The following is a 17723-nucleotide window of genomic DNA, read 5'->3' on the forward strand; positions in this document are numbered from 1 at the left end:
ATGACGTGTATTATGATCGAAGGGGTATACCATACGTGGCCTATTTAGCACTTTCCTCAGTGAGAGCTTGCATTATGAAACTTCAACACTTGAATTCGCAAATAGCCAAAAGTGGCGGCAGCTGAACACTCAAACACAAGTTCCTGACCTGGAGGCACTGATATCAGTGGCTTCTCCAGAAATATTTCTTGGGGTGGGCTCAAGGGTGCATAAAATATATTTAGGTGGGCTCTGGTTCGGTGGTCGGCCAGGGCCGGCGCTAGGAATTTTTCAAGGTGAAGCGACGTTTCACGAGGATGTACTCTCCTCCACACCCCATCAACGTTGTACTGTACTGGAACATTCTTTGTTCATGGATTAAATTTATGCATATTATGCAATTATTACAAATATTTTGTACGCAATTTTTATTAGTGTTAAAAGAATCAACATATAAATTTCCTGTATTTTGTAAAAAAAAAATTAATATTATAAAAATAAAGCGAAATATGCTTTCATCGGTTACTAAAGAAAAGCTTCGCTATGATTTTGAAAGACAAACGAAGCTTGTAAACGTAATAATGAAAAAAATAGATTCAACTGGTAACATTCAAAAAAAGATTTAATTTACTGAAACTCATTTGGTCACAGCTACCGGAATAGTAAAAAGAATTCTGGAATGACCATTTTGATCAAATTTATTCAATAAATTTTCCTACTTTTGTAGGTATACTCATTCTATTAACATGTGTTGAAAGTTTAATTTCATCAATTTGGCGCACGTAATCACTTTTCGCACGTTAATGAAAGGAAAGCAACCTCATGCGGAATCTGAAACGTTCTTTATCTTCGAAGTGAAACTGAGCTATGTCAGTCAATTGTTAAGGCCGCTTTGTGTGCTTGATACTATAATTATTTACCAGCTTGTTACTTTGCGTTATCTAAATTATATACGACGTATATCATGTATTCATTAGGTGGGCAGACGGATGGGCTGAGACTATTTTAAGTGGGCTAGAGCCCACCCTCGCCCCCACCTATTGGCGACGCACATGACTGATATTTAAAGTACATCCTTTAGTGATGAAGAATTCAGTCATACAATAGAGATTTAACAGATTTATTATGATTAAAAGCTCGACACGCAATATAGCTATAAATATTACATTTTCATAACACAGTGCCTATCTTAGGTATGCAGTGCAATATGAAAATATAATATTTATTACCTATATATACTTTTATTCAAAGTAGCTGGTCTCAATCTTGTTGGGAGCAGACCTCAGCTGACTGAATTCACTTCCAACTTACGTTAGCCTGATTGTACACCCAACGGCAAAAGAAAGAGTAGGCTAATTGTCCATCACCATTTTCATTCAGTTTGTTTCCACACCGTGATGATAATGAATTGAAATAAGAATGTCAATAAGTAGAGGCCAACACTTGCTTCGAATCAACCAAATTCCATACCTTGAAATAGCACAGCATGTGGAATAATAATAATTATAATTAATTAATAATAATAATAAATTATGAAAATAATGATGGGCAATTTGCCTACTATTATCTTTGCCGTTGGCTGTACATAAGCAAAACTCAAAACAAAACACACTTTTCAACTTTTCTACCTATTTAGTATTTGCAAGCACCTCTCTCATTTTGCTTGTTTGCTTATAGCAATGATATGGTCCGCTATATTCCCATTGGTCGATATGCTCAAATAGAACTCTGGTTCGGTACCCCAAGGTACTCCTTGCTGTCATTAAAATATCAGGTCAATATCTATCAATTTACAGACTTTGTAACACGTGCAACGACGGAAAAAAGACAATTGTTCGTCATCTTGAAAAAAAAATGTTGCTCAAATGCAGCACCAGAACAGCCATGAAATATAAATCAAGCAGTTATGACGATCACCCACATATGGTCTTACATATGGCCTGTTTTGTTATCATTTTGGCTATCATTAATTTCACTTTTATAAAAAGTGGTATGCATCTCATAATTTTTGTCATTTATTATTATGCACATATTAAAAATTGTAACTCCAAATACGTTACAGTTCAACAGATATTTCATTTTTAAATTCCATGCATATTGATTGATTTGGCGTTTTAAGTCCACTTTATGTACAGTAAGGCTAATCGGGACTGTATCTACAGTTTAAAGTGGGATCCACCGGGTATCGAACTCGGGACCTCTTGATTACAAGGCCATGCATATTAAATTGAATTTGAAACATATACAGCAGCCATCATAAACGTCTGAAATTATGCAAGCTTAAAACAGATGTTTTGTTTACAATACGTGATTCTTGAAGATTATTTTTATGATTTTCTGAGTGCTTTCGGTAGTAATCGTTACACATTTTTCGGTAAAATTGTCCCTTTCATTGGGTTTTCGTCAAAACTGTTGTTTTCCATATGGGTGCGATCTTTTTATTTAAATATTTTACAAGTCAATTTATAGAACAAAACGATAAACAGTCAGGTTCCGAAAGCGAACCCTTTAGTCACAATCTTACTTGCCAAAGCTATATTGATGAATCCACGTGCACACGAACCTTCGGCATAAACCTACTTGCGCTGGCAACCCTTGCATCGCATCGTGCCCGCGGGCATCATGGGTAAGCAATCACGTGATACCTGTTGCGCTCGTTTTACCTGCGAGGAGTATTCCAGCCTGGAAGCAGCGCCCATTCGCTCCTAACATCTCTCGGCGTGTGGTGGAGGGAGTTCCACCGTTTGTTGACAAGTGTCGTCTGCTGTCGGACGTAGAGTTGTGCTTTGGCTCGTGTTTACCCGGTGCCCTGCAAATGTTTCCCCAAAACAACTGTGCAATCGTCGGTGCAGTGCTTTGACTGTGCTTCAGTTGGTGCCTAAACAGTTTCATGTGAAATGAAGTTCGGTGTTTAAGGTTTCTTGTTTTGTTCAGTGCTTTTTTTTTTTTGGCGCTGAGCTAAGATACTGTGTTGTGACTGCTGGATTTATTTCTCTTCAGCTCAACGCGATGACCGTTAATTACATCGAGGCTCAGTTGTAACCGTCGATTGTTGCAGGACGAATAGTCTTCAGTTTCCACAAGAGGGTAAGTCATGTTTTAATATCGTCCATTAAAACCTACTTTTTCAGCATACATGCGTAGGTACGAGAACACAAAGAAACAATCTTACGGCGCCAGGAGTAATCTACGAGTGCTGAGGCGGTGTAGAATGAAATTTAGGGGTGCGATGTTGAAAATAAACATAGATGTTAGCCCCTACATTACATACCAAGCAATTTTTAGTAGGTATCTATGAAAGAATGCCAAGGAAACTGAAGAATACTACTAGAATTCTTGTTGATTTATCCACAACAGCCACATGTTTGCAAATTCGAAACCAACAAACATGTTTAACTCAGGCCAATGACAAATATTGTGCTTTATGCTCCAAGAAAGTAGTCTTACAAATACAAGTTACAGTCGTTTTTTACCATGTGGTGAAATACGAAACTAAAACTTATCCTTACGTATGATTTTATTTAACGTGGTTTTTCTGCCACTTTTGGCTTGTCGCGACGATCAAGATGAGTGATGATATGATGAAAGTGACGAAGGAACACTCACAAAGAACATCCATGTCCAGGCCGGGATTCGAACTTGGGCGCTGTGGTAACCACTCCGCTACGGAGGTCGGCTATCCTTACTTTTAATTGATTTGTAGATTTGCTTTATTTTACTTCGATTTTATGCCACTCTTGGCTAATGATAATCACGAAGATTAGGATGAATGGCTATAAGGTCAAAATGAAGAAGAGAGAATAACAAACGTGCATGGACAGCACACAACACAAGCCCCCACACAGAGGATTATAGTATACTGTCTGCGAGTCCAGACGCCAGAGCCCGTTAGCCTGCAAAATATAGTCTAGGATTTGCGTTTGGGTGTCTTCGAAAAGGGTCACTCACTCCTTACAACACACATCGTTGGTTTTAAAAACACACTTTTTGAACCTTTTTAATGCAACTGATAGTTACAAAATCCAGTTATTAATCAAATGTAAAATATGGTACACAGGTGACAAGAAGAAGAAATCAGTTGCTAAGTGTACAATTTGCGTGCATTGCGTTGGGTAAAAGAAAAAAGTTCGCTACGTAATCTGAAATTATTCCTTTGAAAAAGAAAATGCACGTCCAAAAAAAAAAAAAAAATACGAAATCGTGTAGTCACTTTCATATAACGTAACATTGCAAAAGTTAATTTCCTTTTCGGTTGATAATACGTTTCAGAAAAGGGGTGCGGAAGTTGATTACTTTTTTGAAGGTGATGTGCAGCACCACGCCCCGGTCACCTTCACTCACGAAGGGTGCCTCAGGTAATCATTTATTTGAGGCTGGGTTATCTGCTGTATGCTGATACAACGACCGATGAATTACGACCTTAGATCACCCACGCCGGGACTCGAACGCGGGTCTCCCGCTTGGCAGTCAGACGCCTTACTTTTTTCTTTTTTTAAAGGGATATCCATATGCGGTAGTGTCACATTTTTCTGAAATCAATTTTTACTGTATTCTCAATTTTCTCATTACGGACATACACAAACATCCAAGTCCTAGCCGGGATTCGAACCCAGGACCCCTGGCTTCGTAGCGCCCTCAGCTGACCACTTCGCCACGAAGGCCAACGAGACCACCACTCCATGAGAATGAATGAAGTGATAACAAATGTGACCAGTACCCAAATCGCGGCCTTTCCTCTCGTAATCATCTTGTAAATTATCTTTTGACTTATTTGCAGTTGTTCCGCCCTTTTATCCAATTCTTGTCATAATGTTTTATGACGTTGATGTCGGGAAAATAGAGTATGTTGTTTACAGAACTTAAGACAGTTATAATTCAGCCACTGCCACTCGTATCAAATACGACTTGTGCTTGCGATGATTATCTTGATTGTATTTCAAACTATTCCAGATATCCATTTTTTTAAGTCCGTCTGTGTACTTTTTCCATCAAGGTTGCCAGATAATGACACTCAAGCTCTTGCTATGCATTCCCAAATTACAACCACCATAATTGATACTGCTACGTGAATTTTTTTTTTAATATAATTATTTCTTTGACGTGTGCCATATATCCTCCTAACATGTGATCCCTAAATATAACTCTCATCCGCGAAAATAACATCCTCCACCAAATGATCTTTCATGAACTGTAACCTTTCTCTTTCCCAGGGGCGTAGCGAGACCCATGGTGACCCCGGGGCCGATTACTCAAGCAGGGCCCTCAGATACCGCTATTACAGTGGCTGGATCTACGAATTCAAAAAAATGCATGATTTGAGCATATGGGATGTAATATAATTGTCTTAATTATGATTAAAGATGTGTTTATTTGTTTTTGATAATTGCTAGAGACTAATAACATGGAGTACCTTAGTGGATATACCCTCTGCTAATAATGGGAGTGGCATAATTACAACAGACGTGCAGCTTTGAGCGTCACACCCCCGTCACATGTCACTATAATCCACCCGCAGTAGGCCAGTCTAACAAAATAAATAAATCAGAAAAATGCATTACGGTCTTCTGGTATTTTACCTCGGGCCCCCCGGGTAGGCTAGCTACGCACCTGCTCCTTTTTACAACAATGTGGAATTAACTTCCAGATATACAAACATTGAATCTGCTCCAAATTTATCTCCTGCTTTCGAATCACTGAATCTGCGATATTTCTTTAGTTTTCATATTGCAGGACATTCAACTCATCGCAATTTACGTTTCGTTGATCTTTTTGTGGTATGGAATCAATCTTATTTTTCCTTTTTATGGTGGTTTGTTGTCACCACGTTACGCTTACACATTTAATATTTGTGCAATGTTCATGCATCAGCACCCTCTTGCATCAATATAAGATAATTGCTCTCGTTGCCCGATTGTTTTTGTGCATGGTTTCTCCAGTACCTCAGCCAGGACGAAGCTCGGGAACTCGTAAGAGCTGTGATGGAGTAACACGGGCTCTTCTTACCCCTTAGAGGCGCGCTGGCATGGTTCAGATTAGGGGGATGGAAACAACCAAGAAAGAGAAACGAAACGGGGGAAACGATATGTCCATTGTGCGATGGGGAGGAGACGGACAAGCATATCCTACTGAACTGCCCTTCTAAACGTGACCTAAGGGACAAATGGATGAAAAACTTAACAGGGAGGGAGGTGATAGAAGAGACGACAGAATAAAGATAAATGAAACTGGGCAGCAAGTGGGGAAATACCTGGGAGAAGTAAGAGAACGGCGGGGAAAGCTATTAGAGAAGGCAGCGAAATTAGTCATGCTCCAGACGAGCCATCTTTATAGTGTAAGTGTGTGTAAAGTAAAATGTATGCGTTTTTTGGTGAGAATGCAGGAAAAGAGAAGTGGGGCGAGGATGAAGAACTGTCGAGGGAGGGGAAGAATGTGTATATAGGGGACAAAGTAAGAGACAGCTTAAAAGAAAACTAAATGTAACAAGATATTGTAGAAAAATCAAACCTATGGAATGTAGTGCGTAAAGCCTATGGCTCGCACAAAAAGAAAATAAATCTAAAATCTACTATCGAATCTGCATGCAATATGAACGAAAGGCATTCACAATATGTCCTCTTTTTTTACATCCAAATTCAAAAATGTTTAATGAAAATAAAGTGATATTTAACTGTTGAATAGATACCCATATTTTTACCACCATTTCCATTTCTATGCTTGATATTTTCGAAATATCGTGAAGAAATGCATAAAATTTGCCGTATCCATTTTTTAATTTTTTATTTTAACAAATTTTCAAGTACAGTACTGAATGACAATTTTATACTGAAATAGTAGCAGAAACACCTGTAATGGTTTTGTTTGCACACCCGATCATGAGCTATTTTATTTTCGCGAATAAACTAAACGGATAGGATATTGACATTAAATAATCAGATACACACCAATACAAATAGTAGATTTCGCCACAATATTTTCCCCTCCTTATCGGAATTTTACAAAGCCAGGTTCCCTGGCTCAAATTCTTGGTTAGGACGTCTGTTGCGACATCTACTTTTCCCTATTTATTCTAATCGTCGAGATTAAGCGGGAAGTAAAAAAAAGCGATGAAAGATAACTTAAAAAATATTACAAAATAACCGCATTGTGCTGCCATCTAGTGTTACATAATTACTTAGCTCGCCACAGATGGCGTAGTGATAAGGTAATTGCCTTGTAATTTGTGCGGGTTCGATCCTCGGTGGTGGCACATATCGGTTTGGATCCTACTTTAAACTGTAGGTCCAGTCCCATCTATACGAGGATAAAATCGACTTTAACTGTGTTGGTTTTAAGTCCACTTTGTGCACAGGAAGGCTAATCGGGACTGGACCTACAGTTTAAAGTGGGATCCGAACCACTTGTGCCTCCACCGGGACTGTTTTTATCACAGACTTGAATTTTGTATTCGTCAACTAGTAATATAGTTTTCGGAGAGTTCGACATTGTGCGTTTCTTTCTGTTGCTGCGCATAATCGTCGTGCCACGTGTGGAAGCTATTTTCACCACGCACCAAGTTCATATTGCGTGACCGTCTGCGTGTGCAAGGGCAATACTGCTAACATTTTAGAGCATATTTGTGAATATATAATATTCCACATCCAGACGATTTTTTAAAAGCTGTTATGATCCCCGTTATAATGCTCTCAGCTGTTGTTAACGCGCATGCAAATTTCTCTCCGGAAAAAAAAAATTAAGTGTTTTCTTTTATGTTTCTTGCGTGAGGCGGAAGGGCGGTCGTGGCCAAACACCAGTTACTCGGTAAGGATCGCTGTTATTGTTTCGCTCGTTACTGGAACGCGTCTTTGTCCTTTGAAAAGGCGAGCAGTCCCAGGTTCGATTCTTGAATATTCAGCAAGTCTTTGGTAGAGCGAGGTTATTTTCTTAACGTCTCTTGTTGTTTTGCATTTGCAGCCCAAAAGCGAGTCATAACTTCGGAAGCTTCAAATCAGCAACTGGGCCGATGACGTCATCTCAATCCAGCACCTATTGCTACCCGTCTTGCTCAGGCTCTACACTGCTGGTAGACTCGCTGGCTAGGCATGCGCGATCAGCTGGAGATGTTATGAAAGTAATCAGACTCTAGCTGCTTGCATATGAATAGTAATGGAGTCTGATATCCAAAGTAAACAAAAAGGTGTAGACAGGCCATTTGTTACTCAATAGAAAGCAAACCGCTCCACACACTTTACGGCTCAAAGGACTGCCTGCCGATCTCCGTGGCGGAGTGGCACAAGATGCCAAGGGTCCCGGGTTCGAATCCTTGCCTGGGCATGGGTGTTCTTTGCGAGTGTCCCTACATCAACTTCATGTTCGATACCCGATACTCTAGGCCCAGTCCCGACTAGCCTTACTGTGCATAAAGTGGACTTAAAACAACAAATCAATCAATCAACTTCATCATATCATCACTCACCCTCGTCTTCCCGATTAGCCAAAAGTGGTAGAAAAGTTCGGACTATATCATGCTGACGGTCATCCTTTGTGATCATATCTTCATCTCACTCCTTTTAATTATCATTCATCCTCACCAGAATAATTAACCAAAGATGTTGGAGAAGTAATGTTAAATAGAAAAATACAACCAAATCCACTTGTGCAAAATTTAGACAAACTTTTAAGAATAGCCTGAAGACCAACATAGAGTATTGATGACCAACAGTGAGAATATTGCAAATATTTTTCGTTAAAATTACAATCAAATGGTCATATTTGATAAAAAAAAATGCTACGGGGTATCAAAAAGTAATGCCTCCTGCCATCCCAGATCTATAATAATGCATCAATCAAGATAAACTATACATCATAGTGAAGCCTGAAGCCCCTTCTACATATGCCTACCGTTCCACATAATCACCGTTCAGTTCAATGCATCTACGCCAACGTTGAACCCAAGTGTCAAATCCATGTTGGCAAAACTCTGGAGTTTGTTGTCTGCACCATGTCATCACTTTCTGCGTTGATCTTGCAAACTTGAATTTTTTTGGGACGTGGAGAACCACTATGGCGCCATTGCATCGATTGCATTTGACTCTCTGGGTCATACATATACGCCCATGTTTCATATCCAGTAACCCAATCTTTGAAAAAGTCGTTCTGATGTGCTTCAAACGTGGCCAGGAGCTCTTGCGACACTTCCTCACGCCTAGTGCGCATGTCTGCGGTCAGTTCTTTGGGAACCCACTTAGCACACACTTTGTGGTATCCTAAGTCACAGACTAAGACCTGAGAAGACCCATAAGACACGTTAAGTACGGCTGCCAACTCCTCGATTGTGATCCGCCGATCCTGACGAATCAATTCATCTGCCCGGCGTTTCTTGTCCTCCGTCAGTGATGTTCATTGACGTCCGCTGGGCGGTTTATTTGCAATATCCTTCGTTGAACCTCTTCACCCAACATCTGACATTGCTCACGTCCACTACAGTGTCCCCATAGACATTTGTTAACCTCCTATGCATTTCTACAAGGGGCAACCCTCTTTTGCCAAGAACTCAATCACAGCTCTGTTTATGCATCAAATCCATGGCTTCCTTCAGTCAATCTGAAACATAAAGTACACAAGTGTTAGTGAAAGTCTAATATATCACATAGTAATAACACATCAACACATTACAAAAAAATATACGAGGAGGCATTACTTTTTGATTCCTCCACGTATAACGAGTCGCAGAGTGCCCACGTTGGGATTTGATTGTCTTTCCCTCGTAGGTGTATAACTGTTATGGCTGAAAAACAGAATTATTCAACTGTTTTTACTGTGGTCACTGTTAAAAAAAACAGTTAACATGTGAGCACAATATTAGTATCTGCGATTGTCATAAATGCTCTTTTCTAAACTAGTTGTATTTTGAGACAAAACTTAGAGCAAAATATTAGTTGACAGATTTTTCTACGTGTAGAATTAACACACACACAACCCAAAATGTGTCTGTTGACACAAATATGTATCATGTTTTTGCCTTGAACAATACATTACAGTGCACCACAGCAATACATTACATTGCATGCATTGCTAGGGTGATTTTTTGATGCATCAAAATGCACATAAATACATCAAGGGGTACTTTTGTAGGTGCTGTTCCGTGTGATTTACTAAAATACATCAGTTGAACAGATCAGGCACGATCACACTTATAACTGTGTCAACTCATGCACCGAAAGTGCATCAACCTTAATCTGATGGATTTAGAGTTCTGTATGTATGAAATGGTAGCGGTTATCTAGGCATTCCCAGTGTAATGTGGGTGATAATCTTATATTGGGTATATCAGCAAGTCACAGACAACACTTACGTTGAAAGATCGACATGAGTCTTCAAGCCTTGCCTGTTATGTAAAAAGTATGGTCGTTGACTCAACAAACGCCTCCATTCCAGGAGAAAACAATTAAGCAAATGAATCTTAACGGCTGCTCCATTGACCAGAACTTCCTCCGATTCTTTATCACTCACGACAAACAAAGAAACGTGCGTAATGATTGGTTGCGGTCTTTGCTTTTTAATTCGTTCACGCAACCACCATCATCAGCACAAGATGGCGCTGCGGAAGAAATGAAAGCTTGCTCTGCAGGCATCGAAACCAAAGGGGTGGAATCCTGTCCCAGATTCTTGCGTAATGATGGTCATTGCTGCTTAAAAGTGGCATGCCTCGCTCTAACCATTGCTTCTTTTTCCAACATATAATTTCTTCTTTGTCTTTATCTTGCCAGGCTGAATGGTAAATTGAATTTTCTTCCCTCCTCTTCCCTCCAAGTTTGCGATTTTGAAGTGCAATTGTGGGTTGATGTCATCCTGATATAAGCTTTTTGTGTGAAAGTTTATTAGGTGAATAATAATTCGGGCCTAAGGTATGTAATATTACATGTTGGTTACTGTAGCAAATTCCGCTTCGGGATGTAGTCTACTTTCGTGACCCAACTGTGTCACTGGTCTACCATCATTTTTGAGGGGAAAAAAAATATTGATATTTTGGTTTACGGGCGAACACCGAGTGATATGATTGCGCTTAATTCTGCCTTAAAAAGACATTGTAATGCATTTTTGATTTAGGCGAAATTTTCTTATCACTAAATTCTCATCGGCGCTTCCACCGGAAAAGTTTGACAGTGGACACACAGCTGCATTCCCAGAAGCATTTACCCAGCAATACAAGCATATAACAGTACGTTAACAAATTCATACTGCTAACATATTACAGGATACGTCAGAGCTGAGCAGTTTTAAAGAATTTAGTGAATTGGTTTTAGAAACAAAAATATATTACGATAATTATTCCTAATTTTTACTACTATTTTATCGCGGTATTTTAAGTAAACTTTTATTATAGGTGTAAAGTGCATAAAGAATCATGCAAAAGCATGACACACTTCTAAACACAAAGAATTGTTATAATACACAGAGCTATGATTTGTATTCACATCCACTTAATGTATTTAACATGGAATTTATATATTAAGGTTTGAGCCTGCCACCTATTGAGCACAAGATTGTACTTGAAATTACAATCTAAGTAATAATAAGTTTTTATTTAGTTCTTATTTTAAGTCCACTTTATGCTGGCCTGGACTTACAGTTTAAAGTGGGATCCAAGCCACTATGCAATGTGTCTCCACCGGGAATCAAACCCGGGACCCCTTCATTACGAGGCGACGGCATTCCCACTACGCCATCTGGGAGGCTCTAAGTAAGAATAAATCTAATACTTGTCAGTGGTTCTGAATTCTGATGCCACTGTCATCAAAGAGAAGAGTAATTTAAAAAAAATAATGTCCCGCCCTCCTTGCTCCCACCACACACCCATTCATTCTCTGTCTCTTGTTATTCAATTTTACCAAACAAATGCAGATCCTTCACAGTCGGAAGTTGTCTACCACTAAGATGGTAAGCTCGAGACCGTGCCACAGTGGGCTGGATATCTTATTGGTCTTCACGGGACAAAAACCTTATGATAATTCTTTAGTCAACAAGAGACGAATCGGTGGATGCGATATTCATAGCCGTTGCCTAAAAGGTTTGTAGCGGGAGGGGGTCAGCAGACTGACAAAACTTGAAAAGTAGAATAATAACAATAATACTGTTATGATTATTATTATTATTTCATAATAATAACTATTATGAAATAATGCGAAGCAGTTTTATTGCAAATTCATTATTATTATTATAACGGCTACTACTATTGCTATATCCTCAGTACTCTGAGGATCTGCAAATAATGATTCCTCTCGCCAACTACAAGGTCGTCTGGCAAGATGAGGAAATAATAGCAGGAAATAACCGACCTATTGAAGTTCTCAGAATTCCCCGTTACACCATCACGCTAACAACGCAAGCTTGTCATCCAGAAACAACCAATCGGGAATCCTTCAACACCCTGGCACCAAAAGACCTTCTGCACCAAAAATGCACTTTATACACATAGGCTAAATACGATAAATACAGTTCGAAGTAGATTCAATCCACTGAATGATCACATGATTACCCACCACGTTAGCTGGCATTCTCGACGTGATATGTACTTACTGTGCACTCAACAATCCAAAGTGTTGACACCTATTAAAAAGATGATAAATAGCGGTGCAGTCATGCAATCGACTGTTACAAATATCTAAAGTGCCGACCAATGAGCAGATCTTAAGAGAAGCTAGGGAAGCAATAAGGCTAGCCCCCCATCCGATGAAATTAATCTTGTTTAATCAATTATGGTACTGGCTATGTAGGACACTGATGAGTCCCCGTTTTACTATTTAGGCTAATCGAGACTGGCTCTACAATTTAAAGGGGGATCGAAACTGCTTACAAGGGTACAAGACCTTTCGATTACAAAGCAACAGTGTTGGCTACCACACGTACTTTTTGACGTCACTTAATCGCCGAAAAGAGAATGATAGGATTCAAACCTAGGACCTGCCACGGAGATTGGCTAAGTGTGTATTGTTGCAGACAATTTGATGGTATTACACTATTCACTGGACAATATTCAAATTTTGCCTATTTTCTGAATATGTTCATGTTTGTATTACACCATTCACTGGACAATATGTAAATTTTGCCTATTTTCTGAATATGTTCATGGTTTGTATTACAGCATTCACTGGGCAATATCAAAATTTTGCCTACTTTTTGAATATGTTCATGGTTTGTATTACATCATTCTCTGGACAATATGTACATTTTGCCTACTTTCTGAATATGTTCATGGTTTGTATTACATCATTCACTGGACACAAAATTTGCCTATTTTCTGAATATGTTCATGGTTTGTATTACACCATTCACTGGACAATATGTAAATTTTGCCTATTTTCTGAATATGTTCATGGTTTGTATTACACCATTCACTGGACAATATGTAAATTTTGCCTATTTTCTGAATATGTTCATGGTTTGTATTACAGCATTCACTGGGCAATATCAAAATTTTGCCTACTTTTTGAATATGTTCATGGTTTGTATTACATCATTCTCTGGACAATATGTACATTTTGCCTACTTTCTGAATATGTTCATGGTTTGTATTACATCATTCACTGGACACAAAATTTGCCTATTTTCTGAATATGTTCATGTTTGTATTACATCATTCACTGGACAATATCGAAATTTTGCCTATTTTCTGAATATGTTCATGTTCTGTATTACACCATTCACTGGACAATATCCGACTTTTGCCTACTTGGCGAATATGCCCATGGTGTGCACCCGCCTCAGTAGTGCTGCAATTCCCTTCTTCATGCAACATGTTTGTCCAAGTAGCAACTCGAACATTTTTCAATTGTGTTTAAGTAGAATTTTCTATTACCTCATGTTATTAGTCTAATTTTTCTTGGTGAAAGCTAAAACTTTTCTAATAAATGTTTCAAAACTATTAGAGTAGGTGAATCAAAATTGCGTTGTATCAATTACATAGAAGTGTCAAATTCGTTTACTGTATATGTGGATCCAAGAACTTCCGGTTGCATAATCTGTTCAGCCTAGCAAACATGTCGCACACGAGAGTTTCGCAAGAGATGCCTATCTGGAGGGGACAGTTAGGCACAACGACGCGAAATGTGCGAACGGAGATTCGGCGTGTTACCCCTCCCGCCAAACACAATAGGCGATATCCAAAAGTCACCGGTTCGCAATCAATTCCGATGCTATCGTGTCGCCTGTACACACATCCGTAACGGTAACACGCGGTGTAGGTGTTAGTAACAAGCAAGCCGTTTGATCCACTCCGTCTTGTATCGCCGAGAGCGCAGAGGTACGCAACACGACGCGGCATTGGTGAAACCGATGAACAACACGAGCGTCGACAATGCGATAACACGCCTTTGTTCTGTGGAAGGGGTGTGAAGCGATCTGCCGCTTTCTCATGTCTCACCGCGTGTTTTCCTGATCGCTTCCATCATTGTCTGGCTACGCTGTGTACGAAATGTTTGGCATTTGTATTTTGACTTGTCTTGCGAGGAACGGCATTCCTTTTTCCCGTTTCTTACCTCTTTGTCTTTTATTTTATTTGTGTAGTCATGTACATGCACATTTTTTTTTGTGCGAAAAGGTGATTCCGCCGTTGTGTGTGGAGAACACAAAACATCAACCCCTCCTTATTCTTATCTGCGTTTATCCAAGTACGCGTATTACTGACTAGTCCTAGGTTGGTGCAAGGCCTACACAATATACAACGGAACGGGTACATAACCATGATTTTATGAAAAATACAGATTTTTATTCTTTAGTTTGACGTACAGGTGTGCCATATAATGGCCATGTAACAGTGGCGGCGATAAGGGGGCGAGGGGGGAGTTAACCCCACTTTTTTGCCACTTTTCCTCCCGCACTATGCTAAACCTTATCTACCAAGGTAAGTAAACTGTCCCCCCCCCCCCAGTTTTTGGAACCCAATCGCCGCCACTGCCATGTAAACATTATATCACATTAATATTTCGTATTATTGACCAACAGCAATATGCAGAACATGTTGAACGTTAAATCCAAGAATTATGGAACGATAATAAAAATTTATAAATTACCATTTTCATTTCCTATGTCCATAGGTGCAACGTTCAATATATCTATTCCAAAACTGGGTGTCCTCAACATTAAACTCTTACTTTATCGAGTTCGAACCCCGGGCTGGGCATGGATGATCTTTGTTAATGCCTCTTCATCAATTTCAACATCTTCATCTTCGCGATTAGCCAAAAGTAGCAGAGAAGCGAAGTAAAATAAAATCAACCAATCTTATTTGACCTCTATCAAAGTGGCAAATTTTTAATGAAATCCAACATAATCTCTATCTAAAATGCTCTTTTTGTGTACTTTTCATTGAATTTTTAACGCTTTTATGAATTTATATTGTTTTATTTAAAGTGATATTTTCACTTCATGATTTGATTCGATAAATTAAACGATCCACTGATTGGCGAGGATGACTGATGAAGTTCATGACGGGGCGCTCACAAAGAACACCCAAGCCCAGGCCGGGAATCGAACCCGGGACCCCTTGCGTCGTAGCGCGCTATATAACCATTTCGCCACGGGGGGCCGGCAATAATGAATAGTGCATATTAACTATATTTGATTGAACTATTTGACTACGTTATTTATGCATTACTTTGTTTAGGATAGGATTTAAGTTATTTTGGATATTTTTAAGTATGCCTAAACAATTCGTGGAATCAGGAGAAATCAGATTGGTTGCTTAATTGGAAGCACCAGCGTTCTATAAGCACGTAATAAACCGTACACAAACAATTATTTATATAACGATAGAGCGTGGCTGCCCTAGAAAAATAGGTGTGGCAGGAAAATTTTCTGAGCGGGGGAATTAATTTTGATGAATGCTTGTTTTGGGAGTTACGGCTCGTTCCCAAACTGCAAATGCATAAAACCAGAGAGGTTATAGAAATAATTTCACTCTACCTGACCGGGCCTACACTCTGTAGCTAATGCCGTGAGAAACAGCCCATGTGACCAAGGGTTAATACTCCAAGAGTGACCTGACACAAACAATTTGAAAATACTGAGTAAATCCATTCTGTTTCGGCATACGTTCGACGGCATTTGATTCTTCAACCTTACCGCGTGACGTGGATTCTTCAGGGAGAAACGGCCTCCAGTGAAACAGGTGCACTGTTTGCATTTGCTCTGTGTTTGACAGCACGTGATTTACGGTCAGGTTTTTCCAGTTTGCATTTCACTTTTTTGTTTCGCCTCTTGGTAGATGGGGTGAGCATCTTCGTAAAATTTGCACAAGGCAATCACTGGGAAATCTAATTGGCACAGGAATCCAAGTTTGATGCCATTTCATTTGATCTAAAAGAACGAATAGGCCGTGGAATTCAAATCTTCATTAAGGTATCGACGTTTCTTTGAGAATTGTTTCCACAGCCATTGCATCGATTAAAACTGATTGTCTTTCCAGTTACTAAATCCTTTTTTATTACTCAAAATTTCGACACATTAGGCATGTCTTTTTCAAGAGTATTCTACAGAACAAAATGGATGACTAATGTGAAATTGTTCGAAACGTGGAATAATAAACCAAATTTCGGTAAATTAGTTTCTTTATACTTCTGGAAGTTCGGGGAAGTGTTTTCTCGCATCGTTCATTGAATTTTGCCGGTAAATCATATATTTTTCGATATAAATGTGTGACCGATGCACGAGAGCTCGTCCATCCGTTTACTTACAGGTGGATGTAGCCTGTGTGTGATGACGTAATCCGGACCAGTGTTTCCAAACACGCGTTTATGTAACTGGTCACACGTTTAAATACGTACGTTCAGTTGAACGTGCTCAACGTTTTGAAAATGACGTGTGCAGGATGCGTGGTGCAGGGCGGAGCCCGGAATCTGTGGGAAATTTAAACTCAAGAAATATTATTGTTTGCAATAATTTTTGGGTCCAAATTTCCCACAGTTTCCGGGCTCCGCCCCTGGAAAAATTGGCCTACCGCCCCCTTCCACTACCGCGGCCCCGTCTCCGCTCCGCTCCGGCTACTCGGCTTTCTCTATAGAGTCCGTGTTAAAGGCAAGTTAGAAATTGGCCGGAGTCACCTGGCCCCAAATTAGTTCCAAACTTCAACTTCACATTCACTATTAGGAGACCAAAAATAGTAAGAATAACGAATTTCACATTTCTGACATTCCTCCTCACCGGTAAATAATGAGCAATTGTGCCGATCGCGGTACACTCAATTTCGCTTATCTTGCACTTTCTTAGCGTGGTGGGGTGGAAACATTGCATAGTGACTACGGTGGTGAAACTGTGACGGTCATTTCGCGTGTTACGGAAGGGAAGAAACAACCAAGAAAACTTACTCGATATGTCGCAAATATAGCTTCTTTCGGCGAAATAAGCGAAATGCCACCTTCAACAATGTTTCTCAATGCAGAATACGTAAGTAGGAATATTGAAATGTAAAGAAGGAATAAATTTCATCCGTCTTCCCTTACGAGAAATTTACCCAAATTTCTAATCATTTAATCATCGAGTGCCCACACGACTATCCGCTATATAAAGCTCTTGCACAACCCCACAACTAAGGCTCTCCCTCCTCCAACATTATTTTTTTATACCACCAAATGCTGACATTTTCTTGATAGAAAAGTTTCAGCAATCATTAGTAAAGTATGCGCAACTTCATAATTCAAAAACTATTTTTTACTCTGCCATCTTGTGTTGATTTTTATTAATAAAAAAAATAAAGGACTAAAAACTATAAG

At 39.4% G+C, this 17723-nt stretch overlaps 1 protein-coding gene across 2 annotated transcripts in view; it reads left to right on the plus strand.

Moving 5' to 3' along the window:
- The first annotated feature begins 2668 nt into the window (after nt 1–2668).
- Nucleotides 2669–17723, plus strand: part of LOC145994694 (uncharacterized) — a 117207-nt gene continuing 102152 nt past the window's right edge. For both annotated transcript variants that reach the window (XM_083130858.1, XM_083130856.1), the window contains exon 1: nt 2669–3066. The gene's annotated coding sequence lies outside the window, so the exon portion shown is untranslated. The remainder of the gene's footprint in view (nt 3067–17723) is intronic.

This window comes from Lepisma saccharinum, chromosome 11 (genome assembly GCF_977018435.1).
Source record: "Lepisma saccharinum chromosome 11, izLepSacc3.1, whole genome shotgun sequence".
NCBI classification, from domain to species: domain Eukaryota; kingdom Metazoa; phylum Arthropoda; class Insecta; order Zygentoma; family Lepismatidae; genus Lepisma; species Lepisma saccharinum.